General features: G+C 49.0%; 1 long non-coding RNA gene across 2 annotated transcripts in view; it reads right to left on the bottom strand.

The window, feature by feature from the left end:
• Nucleotides 1–20,217, bottom strand: part of LOC311600377 — a 200,572-nt gene that overhangs the window by 57,115 nt on the left and 123,240 nt on the right. The window lies entirely within an intron of this gene.

Genomic DNA, 20,217 nt, shown 5'->3' with positions numbered 1-20,217 from the left:
TTCTTAGTGCCTAATACAGTTACTGCCCTAGTTTCATTTCTGTTGCTGTTATAAAATACCCCAACAAAAAGCAACTAAGAAGAGAAAGTTGTAGGGTTTTTTTTTCCAGCTTACAATTTCAAGTAACAGTCTACCATTGAGGGGAAGTCTAGGCAGGGATTTCAAATATCTAGTCATATTACATCCACAGTCAAATGCAGAGAAATGAGTGCTGACCTGTTTGCTTGCTTGCGCTCAGCTTGATTTTTTTATTCAGGAACCCCTGTTTAGGGAATGGTGGTGCCCATAGTAGGCTGAGTCTTCCCACATCGGTTGACAAGATAATTCTCCATAGACCTGCCTATGGGCTTAGCCACTGTAGACAGTCCCTCGCTGACTCTCTCTTTCCAAGCGATTCTAGCTGTCTTAGTCCCTGTTCTATTGCTGTGAAGGGACGTCACGGCCAAGTCAACTTTTACAAAGGAGAGCATTTAACTGGGGGGTTACTTGCAGTTTCAGAGGCCTGATCCATTATCATCATGGTGGGGATCATGGTGGCATGCAGGCAGACATGGTTGCTAGAGAAGTAGCTGAGAGCTTTACATCCTGGTCCTTAGGCAGCAGCTGGAGGAGGAACAGATTAGGCCTGATGTGGGCCTTTAAAACCTCAAAGCCCACTCCCAGTGACACACCTCCTCCAACAAAGCCTCACCTACTTCAGCAAGGCCCCTAATCCTTCTAAACAGTTCACCAACTGGAGACTATACATTCAAGTGTATGAGGCTGGGGGCGGGGGGGGAGCATTCTCATTCAAACTACCATATTAGGTTATGTTAACTTGACAATGAAAGCTAAAGACCATAGTGACTACCAAAAGATGGGAGTCACAGAAGCCAACACTCTTAACAAGCTCTTAAGAAGAACTTCTGAAACTAAAAGATCCCTGTGGGGCTAACCCAGTGAGACAGAAGACATCCTGAGTGGTCCCAAGAGGGCAAAGTATGTGCAGAGCAGCAATGACTCCCACTAAGCTGCTCAGCCAAAGAAGGGAGCAGAGGAACAGCCCTGGCAGCCCAGCCCCCATCCTCTAAGCTCGGCAAACTGTGGAAAATATGTGATGATGGTCATCTATTTTATGTCTAAGGGAAGCTTATCTGTCTACTTCTGGGATCTAGGGAGAACAATGCCCCTCACCACCTCCGTATGGTGACAAGCAAAAGTTTTCTGAAAGCTCCAGCAGAGTTCACTGTGGCTGACAGAACACATACTTGCTCCTCGCAGAATGCAGTGTTCTACAAGGAGTTCTAAGGGAGGGAGAGGTGACATCTCCCTTAACATTTGCAGAATGTGATGTCTGTCCCCAAGTTTCCCAGGCATCAGTCCCAGATCTGCTCTAGACACCAATGACAGGCAAAAGTGTCCTGGCGAGAAAACTGCACAGGGAAGATACTTTGCCTCAGCCAGACATGGCGCTAGGCGGCACCTGACAATGGTGGGACGCTACAGTGTAGCAAGGACATCATGAGTGAAGGCCATAGCCCAGAGAGAAGAAAGCTCTGATGGTGATGGTTCTGAGTCTGTGTCAAGCCTAGACCTAGATCTTGGCCTGTCTGTGCGTAAACAGTAGCATGGGTCAGCTTCTTCACTCACACAAGATCCCCACTGCTCCAAGTGCAGAATCTTGAGAAACTGTCCTGGGCCATCAAGTGTCACCTTTGCCAGAAGACATCTAAATTGCTTGAATCAAAAAGCCATAGGCAAACACACCTGGAATCCTGTCCATGGCACTGACTAGCCATGCCTTGCTGCAGCCTCTACCTATATCCTGTCTGGCAGTAGGATCTTGTGATGTTCTGGCAGATGGACAAGGAGCCTGGGGTAGGCTTGGCTTGGTCCATGACAGTTACCCCAACCTGACTCCATCCACTGCTCTGTGTTGGAGGAGTAGTCATTGTGGACATGTCACAACAGCCCATTATCCTGTCCTCACAGTCCTGGCAAAAACAGAAGCCAGCTTCTATTCTGAGGGCCCGAGACCCACTGGAGTCCTGCCCACCAACTGTGCAGCCCATTGGCTCTGATTTGGCATAGAGTGTTTTGACACTCATTCAGTCTGTTTGTTTTCACGTGTATGAGTATTTTACCTGCACCTATGTCTGTGCACCATGTGCATGCCTGGTGCCCTGTAGGCCAGAAGAGGGCATTGGATGCCCCGGAACTAGTTACAGACAGTTGTGAACCACTGCGAAGGGCAACTGGTATCAGCCCTAGGATCTCTGGAAGCAAAATGAGTACGTTTGACCATCTCTCCAGGCCCCATTAAATGGTATTTGGCTGACCCTCTCTAAGAAATAATACTTGAAGGTCCTAATAGCCTTGATGACAGTCACCTCCTTTTCACACGGGCCCATGAAGATCTCAGTCCTATGGTCCAGGAGGCAGCTGTCCACCTAAAACAGTGCTTCTCAACCCTTTGGGGCTCACACTTCCGATATCCTGCATATCAGATATTTACATTACAAATCTTTTTTAAAATTTAATTTATTACAATTTATTCAGATCACGTCCTGATTGTTTTCCCTTTGCTTGTATCTTCCCAGTCCTACCTTCCCTCCCTCTCTGCCCTATTCCCCTCCTTTAGACCTCTGACAGAAAAGGACCACTTCCCCCACAATATGACCACAACCTATCAGGTCTCATCTGAATAGCCTGCTTCCCCTTCCTCTGTGTGCTGCCAGGCCAAAGGAAAGTGATGAAATTGGGGGCACCAGAGTTTAAGTCAGAGAAAGTCTCTACTTTCCACACAGCCATGGAGAATGAGTTGTCCCTTGGCTAGATCTGAGTCTAGGTTTACTGCATGCATTGTCCTTGGTGGGTGCAACAGTTTGTGCATGCCCCCCTGGGTTCAGATCTGCCAGCCTTGATGGTCTCCTTGTGAGGCTCCTGAACCCTCTGGGTCCTTCCATTCCCCATAGCAGTCTTATTCGTAATAGCCAGACTCTGGAAACAGCCTAGATGTCCCTCAACCCAAGAATGGATAAAGAAACTGTGGTATATTTACACAATGGAATACTACTCAGCTATTAAAAACAAGGAAATCTTGAAATTTGCAAGCAAATGGATGGAACTATAAATAATCATCATGAGTGAGGTAACCCAGACCCAGAAAGACACGCATGGTACATACTCACTTATAAGTGGATATTAGCCCAACATAGATGTCCTCTGAGAGACTCTAGCCAGTGGGCGATTGGGACAGATGCTGGGACTCACTGCTGGACTCTGGGTGAGAGTGGTACATTATGATTGTTAATAGTACCAAGATTACAGTTATGGAGTAGTAATGAAATAATTTTATGATTGGGGGTCATACAACATGAGAAACTGATTTAAAGGGTCAAAGTATTAGGAAGGCTCATCAGCTCTGTGGTAAGAGGCATCCACTGTGAGTTGAGGATAAAGGACAGCATTGTTCTGGCACTTTCCGGCATGGCTCATGCTGACCTTGGCATGCAGGCAGCTAACTTCAGGAAATGGGACCGTAGCAAAGAGCTCTGGCTTGGCCTGACACCTGTCTTTGGAGCCAACCAAGAGCAGTCGTCTTTCCAGTAATGCAACTCAAGCATGACTCATGTTATGAGCGTCCAAACCCCTTAGGATGCATCACGTGGCGGTAAGGTGCCACACCCCTCAACTCTAGCAAGAGGCAAGGTCAGGTAATGTAGCTAGGCTTGGGCTCAAAAAAATAAATGGTTATGTGACCCATGAGTTAATACTACCACCCTTGCTGAGCTTGGAATGTCAAAGGCCATCAGGGGCCTTAGGGGATGGGATCCGTCACAGAAGGACAATATCTTGACATTTAAACCTTGTGCATCTTAAACCTCTGCTCTGATCCAGACACCATCCTGGCCAGTTGGAGGACCTAATGACAGGCCCTCCCTTCACAAGGCTCACCTTTCAGACAGTGACACCTAATTCCCACACGGTCACCTGTCAGACCCACCTAGCAATCCACACTCTCCCAAAAAGACAGGGAGCTAGGAGGCCAGGGGGGCCTGAGTTTTAAAGAATGTTTCTCCATGGGGCGTGGCAGGTGACCTGCTGGCAGGATGAGCTGATATCACAGAGTAGCTCAGGGACAGACGTGGAAGATCATGGCTGTATGTCATCACACACAGTCTTGTAAACAGAGGAATTAGACCGTCTAGGCTGCTGTCATGGGGAGCAATCGCAAGAGACAGAAGATTCTGGTTGTCCTGTACTGAGAACCTGCCATCTCCAACCCCATCCTCATTCAAGCATCTCTCAGGGTTGGGCTGTGGAGTACAAGAAAATACAACCTGTGTGTAGAAGAGGGGACTAGCCACACACTGAGGAACCAGGCATTGTATCCCTCCCCAACGGCAGCTTGAGGGACCCCACAGGATAAACAGTGGGGCCACCAAGAACACAATCCTGACCACTGGGGGACAAGGGAGGCACAGACTGGCCCCTACACCATCATATGGCGCTCTTCTCTCTCTCTCTCTCTCTCTCTCTCTCTCTCTCTCTCTCTCTCTCCCCCTCCCTCTCTCTCTCTCCCTCTCCCCTCATGACTAAGCCTGCCCATTCACACTTGCCAAACAGCAGCTGTTAAGACTTAACCTCAGGCTGATGATGTGAAAGCCATGCACACTCTTGAGTCAAGCTTTATGAACCATGTGGTCATGGAAAAAAAGTCATTTCCACACGGAAGGTGAGGGTAAGAGGGAAGCTGACTTCGTGAGTGATCTGTTTCAACAAGCATGGTGCAAGTCAGACCCTGCTCTCCACTCAACTGTGAAGAATGTCCTGTCCATTGGCTAGATCTGGGTAGGGGTTTGAAGTTTACTGCACGTATTGTCCTTGGCTGGTGCCATAGTTTGAGCAGGACTTTCACATGAACTCTGGTGCCCCATATTTGACCACATCCCCTGGCTGGGGAGGCCTGGTGGCACTCAGAGGAAAGATAGCAGGCTACCTATGAGCATATACAGGGGGAAGAGGTCCTCCTCAGTCACAGTCATGGGGGTGGGGGGAGTAAGGGGAAAATGAGAGGGAAGGAGAAATGGGAGGATACAAGGGATGGGATAACAATTGAGATGTAATATGAATAAATTAATAAAATATTTTAAAAAACAAGCATGGTGCATGCACAGATTCCTGGTTCTGTTCCAGATCAGCTGCCAGGCCACTGCATCCAAGTCATTGGTCATGCCCAAGTTTCAGTAACTATGAGAAAAGGGTGTCTTTCAAACTGAGGGTCTATCCTGGGGGCAGCAACACTATAGCTGTGGCTCTCCCAACCTATCAACACCAAGGGTTGCTACAAGGTGCACCAGGTGTGGCAGATGTCATTGTGACCCATAGTTCTGGGACACCAGGGCACCTGAGACAGAGGCAGGGCTGCAGCTGCATAGGCAGTGCTAGCTTGGGCACCACCACCACCACCCCAGTCCTCTTCCGCCTTTCTCATGCATCTGGGTCAATCAGGCCTGGCTGGAAAGGAGAAGCTGATAGCTGGAAAGCATCCATGCCCCTGTCTGGGCTGCCACCTTCAGTAGCAGTTCTGACAACAGCTATCCAAGTAGTGGATTGTTCTAGATATATGCTATCCCGAGGGGAAACATGGGCCAACTTCCAGACTCTAGAACAGCATTCTTGTCCTCTGGTCCAGGTACCATCAGTGGTGTGCCAACACGAACAGGGACAGGTACTTCAGTTTGACCAGTCTGAGTCTGGCTCCAGAAGACTCACACACCAAGGTACAGGGCATGAAGACCAGTAGGGACACGCCATGGCCAGGCTAGAACCCCACAGAAAGTCACAGTAAAGCTCTGCCCAGCCCTATGCACAGCAGCTAACTCCTTTGAGGTCCAGCTCGGCCTAACAGATGTCTGAGTATCAGGAGGTCTCAGGTTCACATAGCTCAGGATTGGCAGGATGGCTATGGTGTGACAGTCTGCATGTTCAAAGCCGGGACACAAACGGTGGCCACCTATAAGGAGGTGAGGGAGACCAGCTAGGCCCTTTCAGCTATCTTTATAATCCACTAACCACGTTTTGTCAGACTTCACGGCCCCATTACATACAGGCTCAGTTGCCTCAGCATCCCTGACTCACCTGGAGGTGAGCCCATCTCACCTCAGCTCCCGAGCCCTGCACTGGGCTAGACTGGGTCACCCATTCTGCCAGCCAGCCAGAAACACCATTGTCTCACCCCCAACCCTGCTCTCCATCAACCAACTTGGCTGGGAAGAGATGGTGGCGTGTAAGCTTGTGACAGAGGGACTCTGTTGTATGGCCACTGCCTGATCATATCTCAGCTGACCAAGAAACAGATGGGGCAGGAAGTGGGGCTGTCCACCTGCTTCAGCCAAGCCCCAAGGGGAAACCTCCCAAATCTGCACCACCACCAGCTGGAGGCTAAGAGTTCAAACACACCAGCCTGTGTGTGAAGAGCCAGCTTTCCCCCTAATGAGCCCAAACCACCTTCCTCCCAGCCCCACACCCACATCTGGCACCACGCAGCTGTCAATCACAGGGACGGGTGTTCTACCCTTCTGTACTTGTCACCTTCCCTCAGCAACAACAGCCCCAGAGTTCCCAGGGCTGCAGAACACTTGGCCCTGGGAGCATCTGAGCTGGGATGTGCTCCGTCCCTGCCACCCACCCACCACCTTCTCCTTTCTTATCTTGAAGACTTGCCACCCCCACCTTGTCTCTTTCAGGAGCAGCTCCTCAAAGCACCCCCAGAAGCATCATCATGGTGACCACCCCACAGCCCGTGGTCAAGCTGGGTTTCATTCTCTTTCCTTCAGTGCTTTTACCCCAGAACTCTTGGAGAGGGATCCCCACACTTGGAAGCTCATGGTCTATGAGTAATATCCGCTGCATGAATCAGAGGAGGTGTCTGCTGGAGCGCACACTCAAATTCACCTGTAAATGACTGGTAGCTGTCGTTTCCTGAGAACAGCAGCTGATGGGGAGTTGGCAGGGGGAGACAGGAATCCCTGAGAAGGTGAAGCAGAAGAAAAGCAGGCCCTCTGGAGAGGGGTGATTCCAGAAAGGACGATGGCCAGAACTCCACCATTCCCTGCTTTGCTTAGGAAGCTCAGCTTCGTGTGCACCTTCTGATGTCAGATTGGAGGGGAAATCACGGTCCCTAATGGGACATCTCCCCCACCCCCTGGGCAGTTTGAGACATCAGAGAAGCAGAGCAGCAACCACAGCCTCAGCAGGTAAACTAAGTGTCCGCTGCTTGGACTTGCTTCACAGAGAGCGGCAATTCCTGCCTCCCACTCCCTCAGCCAAGGATCCCAGCATTTCACACAGACTAATTAACAAATAGCAGAGCAATTAAGTCACGGTGGTTGTGAACAAGTGAGGGAGGCTCCCGCAGCTTCCCAGGGGTCTTGCAAGACTGTATGACTCCCAAGGAGTGGGGGGTGGCCCAGGGGGGGGAGGGTGTCTCCAACTTGGTTCCTGTCCATATGGCACTCCTGAGCAACCTACCTCAGCTTCTTCATGCTGGGATAGCTCTAGCTCCCAGCTCTGCCCTCAGAGGGTTGGGGACAAAGTCCCTACTCTTCTTATCACCCACTTGCTGTCTTCACTCCTCTCCCCGGAGGCCCCAGGGCCCTGTCCAGCACCTCCCTCCTCAGACAGCTCCAGGCTTGAGACTGCCTGGGATCACCCCACCCTCCCCAGCAGCATCTCCCCTCTGTGCTGAGGCACCCAGATCCCCAGCCTCTGCCTTGGTCTCATTGCTTGCCACCCTCAGGGATTCGGTGAGAAAGGCTCTGTCTGCCCCACAACCCATAGGCAGAGCCCACAGGTAACAGGTATGCGGACACCTTTTAAGGACCTAGAGCTGGGGTTCACTCTGTGAATTCCAAAAGTACTGACGGCCAACCTGCAGCCAGGTTCATCCCTGAATGGGTAGGTGATGGCAAGGCTAGGGAGCCAGGAAGGAGAGCCACACTCACTGTGATTTTTTGCTCCACTCCTTTCCCACCATAAAGCCCACCAGAGATTGTTAATAGACAACGGCTCTGCTTAATTTATTTGCAATGGACTGGCCTTACTGTAGGGCCTATGTTGCTTAGCATATTCCACAGTACACATCTGGACTGTGAAAAGAAAAGGGTGGTATGGACCAAAGATGTCCCTGTGGCCCATAGGGGCTCGTCTTCTTCAACATCAGCTCAGGAATAGGCATACACACAAGGGTGCACACGCGCGCGCACACACACACACACACAGAGACATAAAGACACATGGACACATACAGACACACACAGACGCATATATCCCACACACATACACACATATATCACATACACATACACACACCTTACATACACTTAGTCGCTCACACACATGCACCAACATGTGCCCACACAGTCACTCCACACTTTCTGACAGGAAGCCCACCCTGCCCTTTTCACCCCTCCTCAGCAACGAGTCCCCACACAGGAGCCTGTACCTGCCTCTTTGTTTGTGTAACAAGACAGGCTCCCCTTTGCAGGAAGTGGTCCTTGGTCTCTTAGTCACTGGATTCATGTGGTTTTCTTCCAGGGAATAACAATGAATGAGGATAGTCATCCAGTGATCCTGGGGAACCTTGAAGGCCTCCGTGGTGCCTTGAGGTATCTGGAGGCAGAACACTGGCAAGGTGCAGGCAGGAATGGGAGGGGCTGCCTAGAAGGGAAGAGCCCTGGGGAGCCCCACCAAATCTCCATGTCTAAATGGACTCGGTCCCTGCCAGAATTATCTTATAGAGGCAGTGACCTCACTGGGGCCATGGATAAACGAGGCCTCTATAAGAAGAGGTGCTTCTTACAGAGGCGGACAGAGTGGACTGAGGCCCTGGCTCCCACCTGCTGAGCATAGCCAGAGCTCATAGGAGCCTGAGCTGGTATGTGGGGTGCATTGGGAAGAATGAGAGCTTTCTGAATAACTCTATGGATGGGTGAGCTGAGTGGGTACAATTCATGAAACGTGATCTATCTGTTAGAGAAACAGCCTCTCCCTCTCTCCTTCTCTCCCTCCCTCCCTTACTTATTTTCTTCAAAATATTTGGCCACTTCTAAAAAGGTGTGAATCCCACATTTTAAAAATCCCATGATTTTCTACAATTCCAAGCTAGCCATCAGTCACGTGCACAGGCCCAGGCCAGGGGGAGGCTTTCTACAGCTTCTGCAGCCTGGACCACTAACTATCACAGGTCGACCAGATATTCATGGCTGCTGTGGCAAAACACCACATTGGGGGGGGGGGGTTAAGAGATACATACTCTGTGCGTGTGGTGGTTTGAACAGGAATGGCCTCCCATAGGTTCATATCTTCGAATGCTTTATCACCAGGGAGTGGCACTACTTGGAAGGAATTAGGAGATGTGGCCTTGTTGAAGTAGAAGTGGCCTTTTTGGAGGAAGGCTATCACTGGGGGTAGGCTTTGGGGTTTCAAATGCTCAAGCCAGGCCCAGTGTCTTTCTTTCCTGCTGCCTGTCGATCCAGATGTAGAGCTCTCAGCTACTCTCCAGCACCATGTCTGCCTGTGTGCCGCCATGCTTCCCGCCGTGACAAACATGGATTAAACCTCTGAAGTGTAACCCAGCCCCAATTAAAGGTTTTCCTTTTCGAGAGTTGCCTTGCTCATAGTGTCTCTTCACAGCAATAGAACAGTGACTAAGACAGTGTGTCTGTGTGTGTGTGTGTGTGTGACAGTACTGAAGTAGAGTTCAAAAGACAACTAAAAAAAACTTTCAGCAGTCAGGTCTCTCCTTCCATCATGTGGATCTCAGGAATCAAACTCAAAGGTAGTCAGCTGGGGCAGCAATCGCCCTTCCTTACCTGCTGAGCCATCTTACCATCTGTCTGTAGACTAAATTTTCTTAACCAATATATTTTATTATGAACTTATTAACTGAACGTTTGTCCCTCATAACCCGACTAACCAAAACAATAGGAAAAGAGCATTAAAGAATAACAAAACCGTAAGGATATCAGTTCTGAGGAACGATTCTCCTGGCGTAATCAGCAGGATTTCTTCTGCTGGAACCTGGAGTATCCAGAACCCGGAACCTCAGCAGGAGCCTGGAGCCCCGAAGCCTTCCCTCGAGTGGTTCCCTCTAGGAGTGTCTCGAAGTGGAGTGATGAGCAGCCAAAACTATCCCAAGTCTCCAAAGGCCCCGCCTCCAGTTCTGGGCTCATTTATATATCTCCTCCCAGAGTCTGTTCGCAGGATCTTTTCAGCTGGCAACAATCAAGCTCCCACAAGGTGATTTGTCTTCTAGTGGATTAACCTCACCTGTTCTCTCACAAGATCCCGCTTGGGATCATAACCAAACAGGTTTATCTCTCCTTCATCTGTCTCCTCCTTTCTTAGAGAGACACTAGTCATGTGACTTTAAGGGCCTGTTCTAATCTCATTTTAACCTGAGTTTGCTTGTGCAAAGACACTTTCCACATAGGTCCCATGCACAGTTACCAGAGATTGGGGCATCAACACAGTTTTAGGGGGACACAATGTAAGCCACAGCACCCAGGAATTCTACCAGAAGCACATGTTTCCCAAAGGGCCACCACTGAAACATGGGTGTGTGAGCCTTTCTGGGAGAATGAGGCAGTCCTTGGTCACCTGTGGCAGGAGTAAGTAGGAGATGGCAGCAATATGTCCACAGGGGTGGAGGCTATTTGTGTCAGCAGGCCTTCCTCTTTCCTGTACCACAGACATCTCTCGCAAGAAGCAAAGTATAAAACAGATTATGAAAGTCCAGGCCAGCGTGGGTTCAGGCCAAGGCACTGGTGCCTTGATGAGCAGATGTCATCAAAGCTGTGACTGGAGGTGGCCGCCTGACAGTGTGGAGAAGCGAGCCATCATCGGTCATCACAGGAGCAGCGGGAAACAGACTGCAGCCATTCTCAGCACTGCCCACGGAACCGCATCTCTGCCAAGCATCAGCTGTGGCATTGGAACACCCCCACCCCCTTGCTTCGGGGCATTTGGTGGTTATCAGGACACAGAGCGTTTCTTCCTTTCCAGCAGCAGCAGCAGCAGCAGCAGCAGCCATAGCTTGTTAAGACAGCAGACACCCTGGCCTGTCATACGCTTCATCCGCAGCAGGTAGAATGGGCGTCAAAGAAGAACTTGGAACCCTGAGCCACACAAGGGCCCATGCTGCGGCTGTGAGGGTAGGCTCAGATACAAAACTGCTAAGTTCTGATCTCTTGTCCAGCACATCCTTACAGGGACCAGGGCAGTCAGTGTCCCACCTGCGCAGTGGGAGTGATGCCATCGCCGGGGACACGCTGAGATAAGACTGAGAGAGTACAGCAGGGCACCTGTGCAGAAAGTCAGGGCACACAGGGAGGGCCCCAGGGCCACCACCATCACTCTTCTCATCCTACCCTCTGCGCTGTCCCATGGGGACCCCACAGGCCGGCTTCTGCTCCCGGTTTCCAGCACCTGAGGTCTCTATGTAACTCATGCCACCCACCCCAGTTCTCAACTTATCCCCCCCATGTGACAATGCACTGGGTTAATTTCCTTCTGCTGCAAATACACAGAGGCTTTCTGACATCCAATTTTCTCTCCGAAATGCAGTGTGTAGGTACAAAACGCACAGGAGCCAGAAGTACTGTGTCACTCTCACTTGGGGAGAAGCCTTGTCAAACACACTCCCCCTTCAGACTTGATCACAGTGTCTGGCTGGGACCCCAAGAATCTATACTTAAAAGGCACCTGGAAGGGATCAGGGAGATGGTTCAGTGGGTAAAGTGACTGTCGCACAAGCAGGGGGACCCGAGTTCAATCCCAGCTCCTGCATGCAAAAGCTGGATGCTGGGAAGTTGGAGACATTAATATCCCTAATGTTTGCTGGGCAGCTAATCTGGCCAAACTGCTGAGCTCTAGGTTAAGTGAGAGACCCTGACTCAACAAAAAAGGCGGGGGTGGGGGGTGGGTAATGAACAGCTAAGGAAGAGACCTGAAGTTGATCTCTGGCCTCCACATGCATGTGGACACACACAAATACATATGTACACATGTGCACAGAAGAAAATAGGCAAGGGCAGGCATTCTAGGCTGCCTGGAGTTCCCAGAACTTGTAATGTTATAGGTTCCCAGGAGAAAAAAAGGCCCACCCAACCCCGGGCAGTTCTGAGTTCCGCCTCCAAGCGCTGATGCAGCAAAAGCGCTGCAAGCTGACGGATTCAGTCCTCATCCAAGTAAGGTGATTATGGAAGGATGCAAGGGTGTCCTGCCAAGGGACGCAAGTAGGTCTATGGTCTTTGCTGAGTTGTGACAATTGCGGCCAGCACTCAGGAGCCACAGCTGGTGCACAGGGAGGGGCAGATTTGTGCCAGGGACAGAGAGAGGGCTGTGAAACCGAGCTGGGAGCAAATATTTATCTCAGCCACACTCTTAGTGCACCCAGAGCGCAGATAAGATTAGTGCGACACTGCATATAAATGCAAGTTCAATTTCACCTGTTGTCCCAGGCCCTGTCTATGCACTGGCTCCTATTCACCTGCCTGCCCTCAATAGCCAGAAAGCAGAGCCAAGCTCCGGACCACTTTCCCACATGGCCTTAGCTAGAAATACCACAGCACTCAACCCCAGCTCCCACTTCTATGAGCAAGCCCCAGCAAACAAGAGGAGGTGCAGGCCTTGGGAGCAGAACAGCTTGTCCCTGGGAGTGATCAGCAAGGCAAGCACGGCAGGGAGGCTGCAGAGCACCCTCTCAAGTGGCTGGCTGCTGGCTGTTCTTCAGGGTCTCCACCCACCTCCATCCTGAGCAGACTCCTGTGCTCCCTGGCTCCCTCAGTGCTCACTACCTGGCCTCTCAGTGGCTTGGGAACTGTGGCTTCCTTCATATCGTCCCATCATCTTGGGAGTTGTCATCAACTACCACACACCTGACCACACCTATGCACTCATGCATTCATGGACCCAGGGCTTAATCTCTGACCCCAGTCCCTCCTGCCCCACTCATACACCCTGGAGGAATCTCCCCAGTGACTGGAGTCTCCTGTGTCCAGGCATCACTAAATCCAGTGCCCACATCGAACATGGAGCCAGGACCCCATCTACACCTACATGCCGCCACAGGCCCTTCCTTCCCTGATTCCTGTGCCGGGCCAAGGTCTCTCCATCACCTGGTGCCATGCCAAAAGCTGAGGCTCCTCTTATCACCTCACATGCAAAATGTGCTCCAACGTCCCCAAAACATACCTTCCTCACATCTACTTTCTATCTGTCAAGTCCAACTCAAGCCTTAACACTCATACGGACCACACTGTGCCCTCAGATGCTCTCTCAGATCTACGCTTGGCCCGTGTCCTCACTCAGCTCACACTCATCTATAGCCAAGTGCTCTAAGGCCACAGCCCTATCAGCTCACTGACCTCCTAACACCCTGAATAGCTTCCAGGTCAACTCAAAGCCTTCAGGCAGCTGGTGTGTTCTTCCTGGTGTGTCATGGACTCCATCCTGGGTCCCTCTCCTTTGGGCCTCTCCTTCTGGCTCCTATCTCATTGATTCCCAAGGGGCCCTCTGGCTTCTGCTTATATCTCTACATCTGAACTTGGGGCAGACACCCTAAGCCCCTCCCCGACCCCCAGTTAAGAATGTCTGGTGGGTGACGTGTCACAGAGCAGGCCCTTCCAAGACTGTTTCCAGCCACCAAGCCCTTGCTCAGCTGAGTGAACCTCTGTGTTACTGAGGTCAATACTGCCCTGCAGAGTCAACATGCAGGCTACAGTCACTCCTACTGTATCTTACCAGAATTTGAATCTTGAGAGCCCTTCCTGGGGCCTAAGGCTGTGATCACGGCACATGGAAAGAGGGGAGCTAACATGTGATTGGAGGGGCTATCGCTCCACAAAGTCCCCTGTCTGTATAAACATGACCATAGCCATTTGCTTTTATTTACCATTGCCATTTGTACATGTAAATTAATTTGTGGCCTGTGAGCATGGCTGCCCTCAATGATGTCTAAGAGAGAAACCCTAAGACCCTCTTGTGGAGAGAAGTGGAGAGAGCCTCTAAGTGGAAGGTCATGGACCCTGGGAGCTAACTGTTCTGTGCCCTCAAGAGATGTGGGGTGTGGGAGCGTAGAGAGACAGAGAAGGCAAGCCCATGACAGGGACCATGGTTACACAGCCTCCCAGTGGTGGAGAGGAACAGGATCCAGTGCCCACATCATGAACAAAAACTCTCTCCTAGAAGCCAGGAGACTCTGATCCTGCATCTGCCACCAGCCACTGTGAGTCTAAACAGGTCTTGTGGCCGGTTGAGACCACTGCTTTTTCTTCTTCTTCCGGAAGCCCAGAGTCACTTTTGGCCCTGACTCTCTACCCTCCCCCAAGTCACTCCCAGGTTCCGGTGCTCTGTCATAGGCAGTCTCTGAAAAACTAAAGAAAGAACAATTGGCAGCCAGGGGCACAGAGTTCACCGAGCATCTTGCTTCTGGGAGGAGGCGTGATGACCTTCAGCAGGGGGTAATGTGAGGCAGGGGTTTCCCCCTATTTGGGATGAACACATCCTCCGACGTGTGTCACCCCGCATTCGACTGGTGTTCTGCAAGGCTGCCCTCTGCCCCCAAACACAAAAGCAAACAAACCCCAGGCTTGGCATTGCCAGAGCAATTCCCCAGATTCCTGGTCAAGTTGGGTCCTGCACATGGAGGACCAGGCTCACGAGGAACTTGTCTTTGAGTCACCACCAGTCCTTCCAGAGGCTGTGACTCATGACCGTGTTATTTGGAGAAAGAGTCGCCAAACTTCCAGGGCACTCCCTCTTCTTGTCACACACCCTGGCCCACACTTGGCAATTGGGACTCTTTTGTTTTGTCAAATAATGCAGCCAACCCCAACCCCATGGGCAGCCAGACAGGAGCGCAGGTAAGCTGTGCTCAACACAGTGGGACGGATGAGCATGACTCAGGGCAGCAGGGCCCCAGGTCCAGGCTAAACACTTGTAGAAGCGACCACCGAGGGTCTAGGAGACAGCTCAAGGATAAAGAACTTAGCTTGCTGCACAAAGACCTCAGTGCCATCCCCAGAACCTGTATTTATAAAAGTCGGGCATGATGGCATATGCTTGCAATCCTAGCACTGGGAGGCCCAGACATGTGGGTCTCTGAGGACCACTGGCCTACTAGCATAACCTTAGTTGGTGAGTTCTAGGCCAGCAAGAGACACTGTCTCAAAATAAAAGAGGACAATGCCTGAGATTGCCCTCTGGCCACCACATGTGTGTGTATGCTTACTTACCTCTACCCACGTAAATGTCATGAATGCGCGCGCACGCACGCGCACACACACACACACACACACACACACACACAGAGGTGGAGGCCTTCTGTAAAAGGTCCTTGGCAGGCTAAACCACGTCACCATCCATGATGGTGGGGCTCCAAGCCAAATCAGTAAAGGCCAAGGAATTTCACCTTTACAGTGGCTTGAGGCTACCTAGTTGACTTTGCCTCAGGTCATAGGGCAAAGCCTACAAGACCCCTGCCAAGCAACTTGCTTTAAAATGGCGGGAACTTTCCATTCTTTAGCATTCTTGTCTACAGAGCCAAGACATTGGGCTAGGACTGTAGCTCAGTTGATAAAGTGCTTGTCTCACCTGCATAAAGTCCTGAGTTTAACACACATACACACACACACACACACACACACACACACACACACACACACACTACCATATAAATCAGGTGTGGTGGTACATCTTTTTTTTTTTTTGTACCTGCTTTTAATCCCAGCACTAATCAGAAGTTCAAACTCATTCTTAGGGAGTTTGAGGCCAGCCTGGCATTCATGAAGCCCTGTCCCCAAAAATAAAGCACCAATTTTAAATTTTAATTTGCTAAAATACTGATATCAAGTAATATCCCACATAATTATAAGGATATACCTTCCCCCGGAGTCCAACCTTAACACATATCCCAAGAAGCAGGCAGTACTGGATATAGAAGACCTGAGCCAATCAGCAACCTGCTCTACATACCTGCTGCCTCTACACCTGTGTGTTCCCTGGCATAACACACAGACCTGTCTACACGACACTTGCTTCCAGACACAAAAACCCAGGGGAATTTGTCTCAACTCCTATGAGTGCTCTAGTCAGCAACCCAATTCCTGGGGAGGATTAAGCATTCTACAGTTAGTGTGCATATGTAAATGGATGGATGGATGGATGGATGGATGGATGGATGGATGGATGGATAGGTGGACAGATGGATGGATGGATGCATGGACGGATGCATGGATGGATGGCAAATAGGAGGCTGTAAACAGCTTCTTGCTGAATAAACATGAGCAACAACAGAAGGAAATCCAAGGGTGCTAATGGGAATGAGCTACCCACTTAGCTACCCCTGCATGGGGAGCTGCAAATGAACACACAACTTGGGGACTGGCTGGCCCTTCTAGGAGAGCCCTTGTGGGAGGACAAGTACCCCTTTCCAGGGCGTCCCCTTTACTCTCCATGCTGGTTCCAGCCCAGCACTGCACTTACTTCATTCCAGCAAATGTGTCAGAACATCCCATTATGGTTAGCCCTGCCTTCCTGACGAGGCCTGTGAGGCAGCTCCCTCATGTCCTTTATGGCATCCAGGCCCACAGCTGGCTCCGTAAGCTGGTGTGCAGGAGGAGTATGAGGAAGAAGACCACCCCTGGTCCCTGTGAAGGAAAACCCATCAGGGTCTCACATTCCCATGGGGTCTCTGCCAGCACAGGTAATGTCTCCCCAGCAACCCTAATCCTATGTTGCTGCCTTCCTACAAGAAATGCTTCTACCTCAATCCAAAGGCCCAGTGGGAAAATAATATAATAATGTGGGTCAGCTTTTTAGGACCATCAAAGCCACCAGTCTTTGCTAACATCGACCGTGGCCACATTTGGAAGAGCATTTATGCCTAGCACTCATGCTGTGTCTATGGCTGCTAGAAGCAGATGGCCTGGAACTCTGATGTAGCGAGAAAAGACAAGAGGTTAGGAAAAGCTCTCCAAGTCAAGAATGGCAAGTGGGGGGATCTTAGGCAAGTACTTTGGAACTCAAGCTTTAGCTGGGGCTAACAAAAGCCTCCGTCATAATTGGCCCAGCCTGAGACCCATGCCATGAGAGAGAGCCCACTCCTGACACTATTAATGATACTCTGCTATACTCACATGCAGATGCCTAGCACAGCTGTCATCAGAGAGGCTTCCCCTATCAACTGATGGAAACAGATGCAGAGACCCACCGCCAAACGTTAAATAGTGCTTGGGGAATCCTGTGGAAGAGAGGGAAGAAGAATTGGAGGAGCCAGAGGGGTCAAGGACACCATAAGAAAAATCAACATCATCAGCTAACCTGGGCCCATGGGGCTCACAGAGACTGAACCACCAATGAGAGAGCATGCACGGGACAGAACTAGGCCCTCTGCACAGATGTGACAGTTGTGCAGTTGGATCTTCATGTGGGACTCGTAAAGCAGGGGCCGCCTTTGGATCCCTCCCCTCACTCAGCTGCCTCATCTAGCCTCCATAGAAGGTGTGCCTAGTCTCACTGAAAGAAAAAAAAGAGGCTGTGAATTTGAAGGAGAATAAGGAGAAACATACTGGGTATCTAGAGAGATGAAAGGGGAAGGGAGAAATTGTTGTAATCAAATTAATCTCTGGCAAAGCCAGGCAGGTCTTCATGAGTTGGAGGCAAGCCTGGTTTACAAAGTGAGTCTAGGACAGCCAGGGTTACACAGAGAAACCCTAATAATAATAATAATAATAATAATAATAATAATAATAATAATAACAACAACAACAACAATAAACAACTTCCTTCTATGGCTAAGGGATTAAGCAGATCGGATGCTGGAGTGTTTCATACAATGCCTGTGCTTGACAGTTTGTTGTCCTGCCCAGAACAGCAGAACAGACCGGGTTAATGCTTCTGAGGCATAGAGGGAAACTCCAGCAGAGACCTGGACAGTCTTGTTGTCCCTAAAGGAAAAAAAGCAGTGGCACCCTGTGGAAGGCTGAGGACACTGGCACTTGTCACTCTCATCCTGGTGACTATGGCTGAGGCTGTTGCCTGCTGAGAAGCTGGGAGGCCACAGACCTTAAGGTCATAGTGTTAGCAGTCAGGTGCCTTAAGTACGCAATCAGATAGGAACAGACTACCACACCCTCCTGCTCCTGCTGCAAGTCTGACCACTCCTGAGGTATATGCGGATAATATACTTCTCTCTCCCCTCCTCCCTTCAATGGACTCTATTATGAAAACCTGGCCCAAATTGGAGTACCATATTTCCAAATTCTTACAGACAGGTGACCCCACATATCTAAACTCTGCCCTACCCTCCCAAAGTCTCTGATCTCTAAGGTATTACTTCCAAACTCTTAAGAATCTTTTCTCCCTCATTTCTTTGCACTCTGCTCTCAGAAATAAAATCTTAAAATTATATTATGAACTCTTATCTAAAGATTTGCTCATTGTGTTTGCTCATTGGGTATGATGCTTAAAGTCTATGTTTAACTCTTGTATGTGCATGTATGTGCTAACCACATGGCTTGCAACCTACAGTACGACTCCACCATCTTGAGATGATCACATGGTACAAAACAACAATTATAAAGCCTCTTAGTCCTAATGAACTCTCTGTCTATTATTTTATCTCCTTTTAGACTAAAAAAGCAACAAGTCTCATTTTAAATTGGTATGGATTTTTATAGAAATTCAAAGTATATTTTATATATATATATAGAGAGAGATATACATAGACATATATATGATTCAACCCTGCTTCAAATGTTCTTTATATGATCATGAACTTTCAAAGTTATAAAGGTCTATTCAAATTTAAAATATATGTCTAATTAGTTATGTCTTTACTAGTTCTTGGATGAATGAATGAATAAATTAATGAATGCATGAACGAATGAATGTTATTTTCTTTGCCCTGTTGCCAGATGCCAGTGTTCAAGGTTCACCTCCAGGCTTCCCGGCCAACAGAGTTGATGTAATAAATTCAAATGTAATTTTAAAGTTGTTTTTACTGTTCTACTGTATTGCTGACTCTAGAAATGGGTTTATTGTTCACCCTTTCTCAAGATCCAGTCATGTTTTTAAAGTCATAATTCCAAAAATACTTTTAAATTGGAATATACTAATTCTAGAGACAGTAATTTGTTTATAATGCTAGAACTTGGTTATTATACTTTACTTTCGCTCTCAAAAGGTGAAAAATCACTGTCTTAATATATGCACTGCTTCATTTTTGATATTGCTACCAACCTATAATGAGGCTTTAGATTTTTACGAACTACAGATTTTTTTATAAACTAATTCATACAAGAAACTGTTATGCTCTCTTTATGGAGTATGTTTATGTTTTTAAGGATCCAACTTAAGAAGAATGAAACCTAAAGTCCTAGTCTTTAAAGATTAAGAGATGCAAGTTAATAGCAAGTTAAGCTATAACATGTTCAGAAATATATTTGTAGTCATGCTAAGAACCAATGTGATTGATCGCAGGATTAAGCCTTATTTAGCATTCTGTACATGTTTTCAAAGTTAAACAAAAAGTAACTAGGAATGAACAAAGCTTGTCTATTTAGATCTACTACAGATAGATGTGGTCCTCAAACACTTATCTGCAGAATGTGGCATAATTGTGGATCATAACAGTCTGTTTTGTGTTTGCAAGGTAAAGTAGCAGATAACTAAAGACAAACAAAGATTAACTCAAATATGCTAACCCTCAAGCTTGTCAGAGATCTGTTGGATATGGTATTTATCGTATGTAAGCTTATTATGACATACAGAGACTTCCGAATCCTACAGTACCTCACCAAGGTCTCTGAGAAGATTTGGGCAGAAGGACAGATGACTTCAACCCTGGACTGTGGTACTCTAACCACTGGGAAAGATTGTTCCCAGTGCCTTGGGCACTGCTATGGCCCAGCGTGACCTGTGGACAAACTGGACACTCGGAGAGTTATTGTCTCATGTTGCTCATGATGAGGTGAGGGCAGTCTTTCCTATGTTCTTCCGCAGAAAAAAAGTCTCTCCTCTTCTGCTTATGGCCAGACTGTCTCTGCTTGCACTGCCACGAAAACCACAGGAGCCTGGGGCAACTGTCTAGGTAGTGGTCTATGGACTGACTAGTCATCTCTGCCATTTTGATTGATTCATAGATTCATTTAGGTTACATTGTATCCTTCT

This window comes from Acomys minous (assembly GCF_964271855.1).
Source record: "Acomys minous genome assembly, chromosome: 6".
Taxonomy (NCBI): domain Eukaryota; kingdom Metazoa; phylum Chordata; class Mammalia; order Rodentia; family Muridae; genus Acomys; species Acomys minous.
This window is presented reverse-complemented; position numbering and strand designations above follow the sequence as displayed.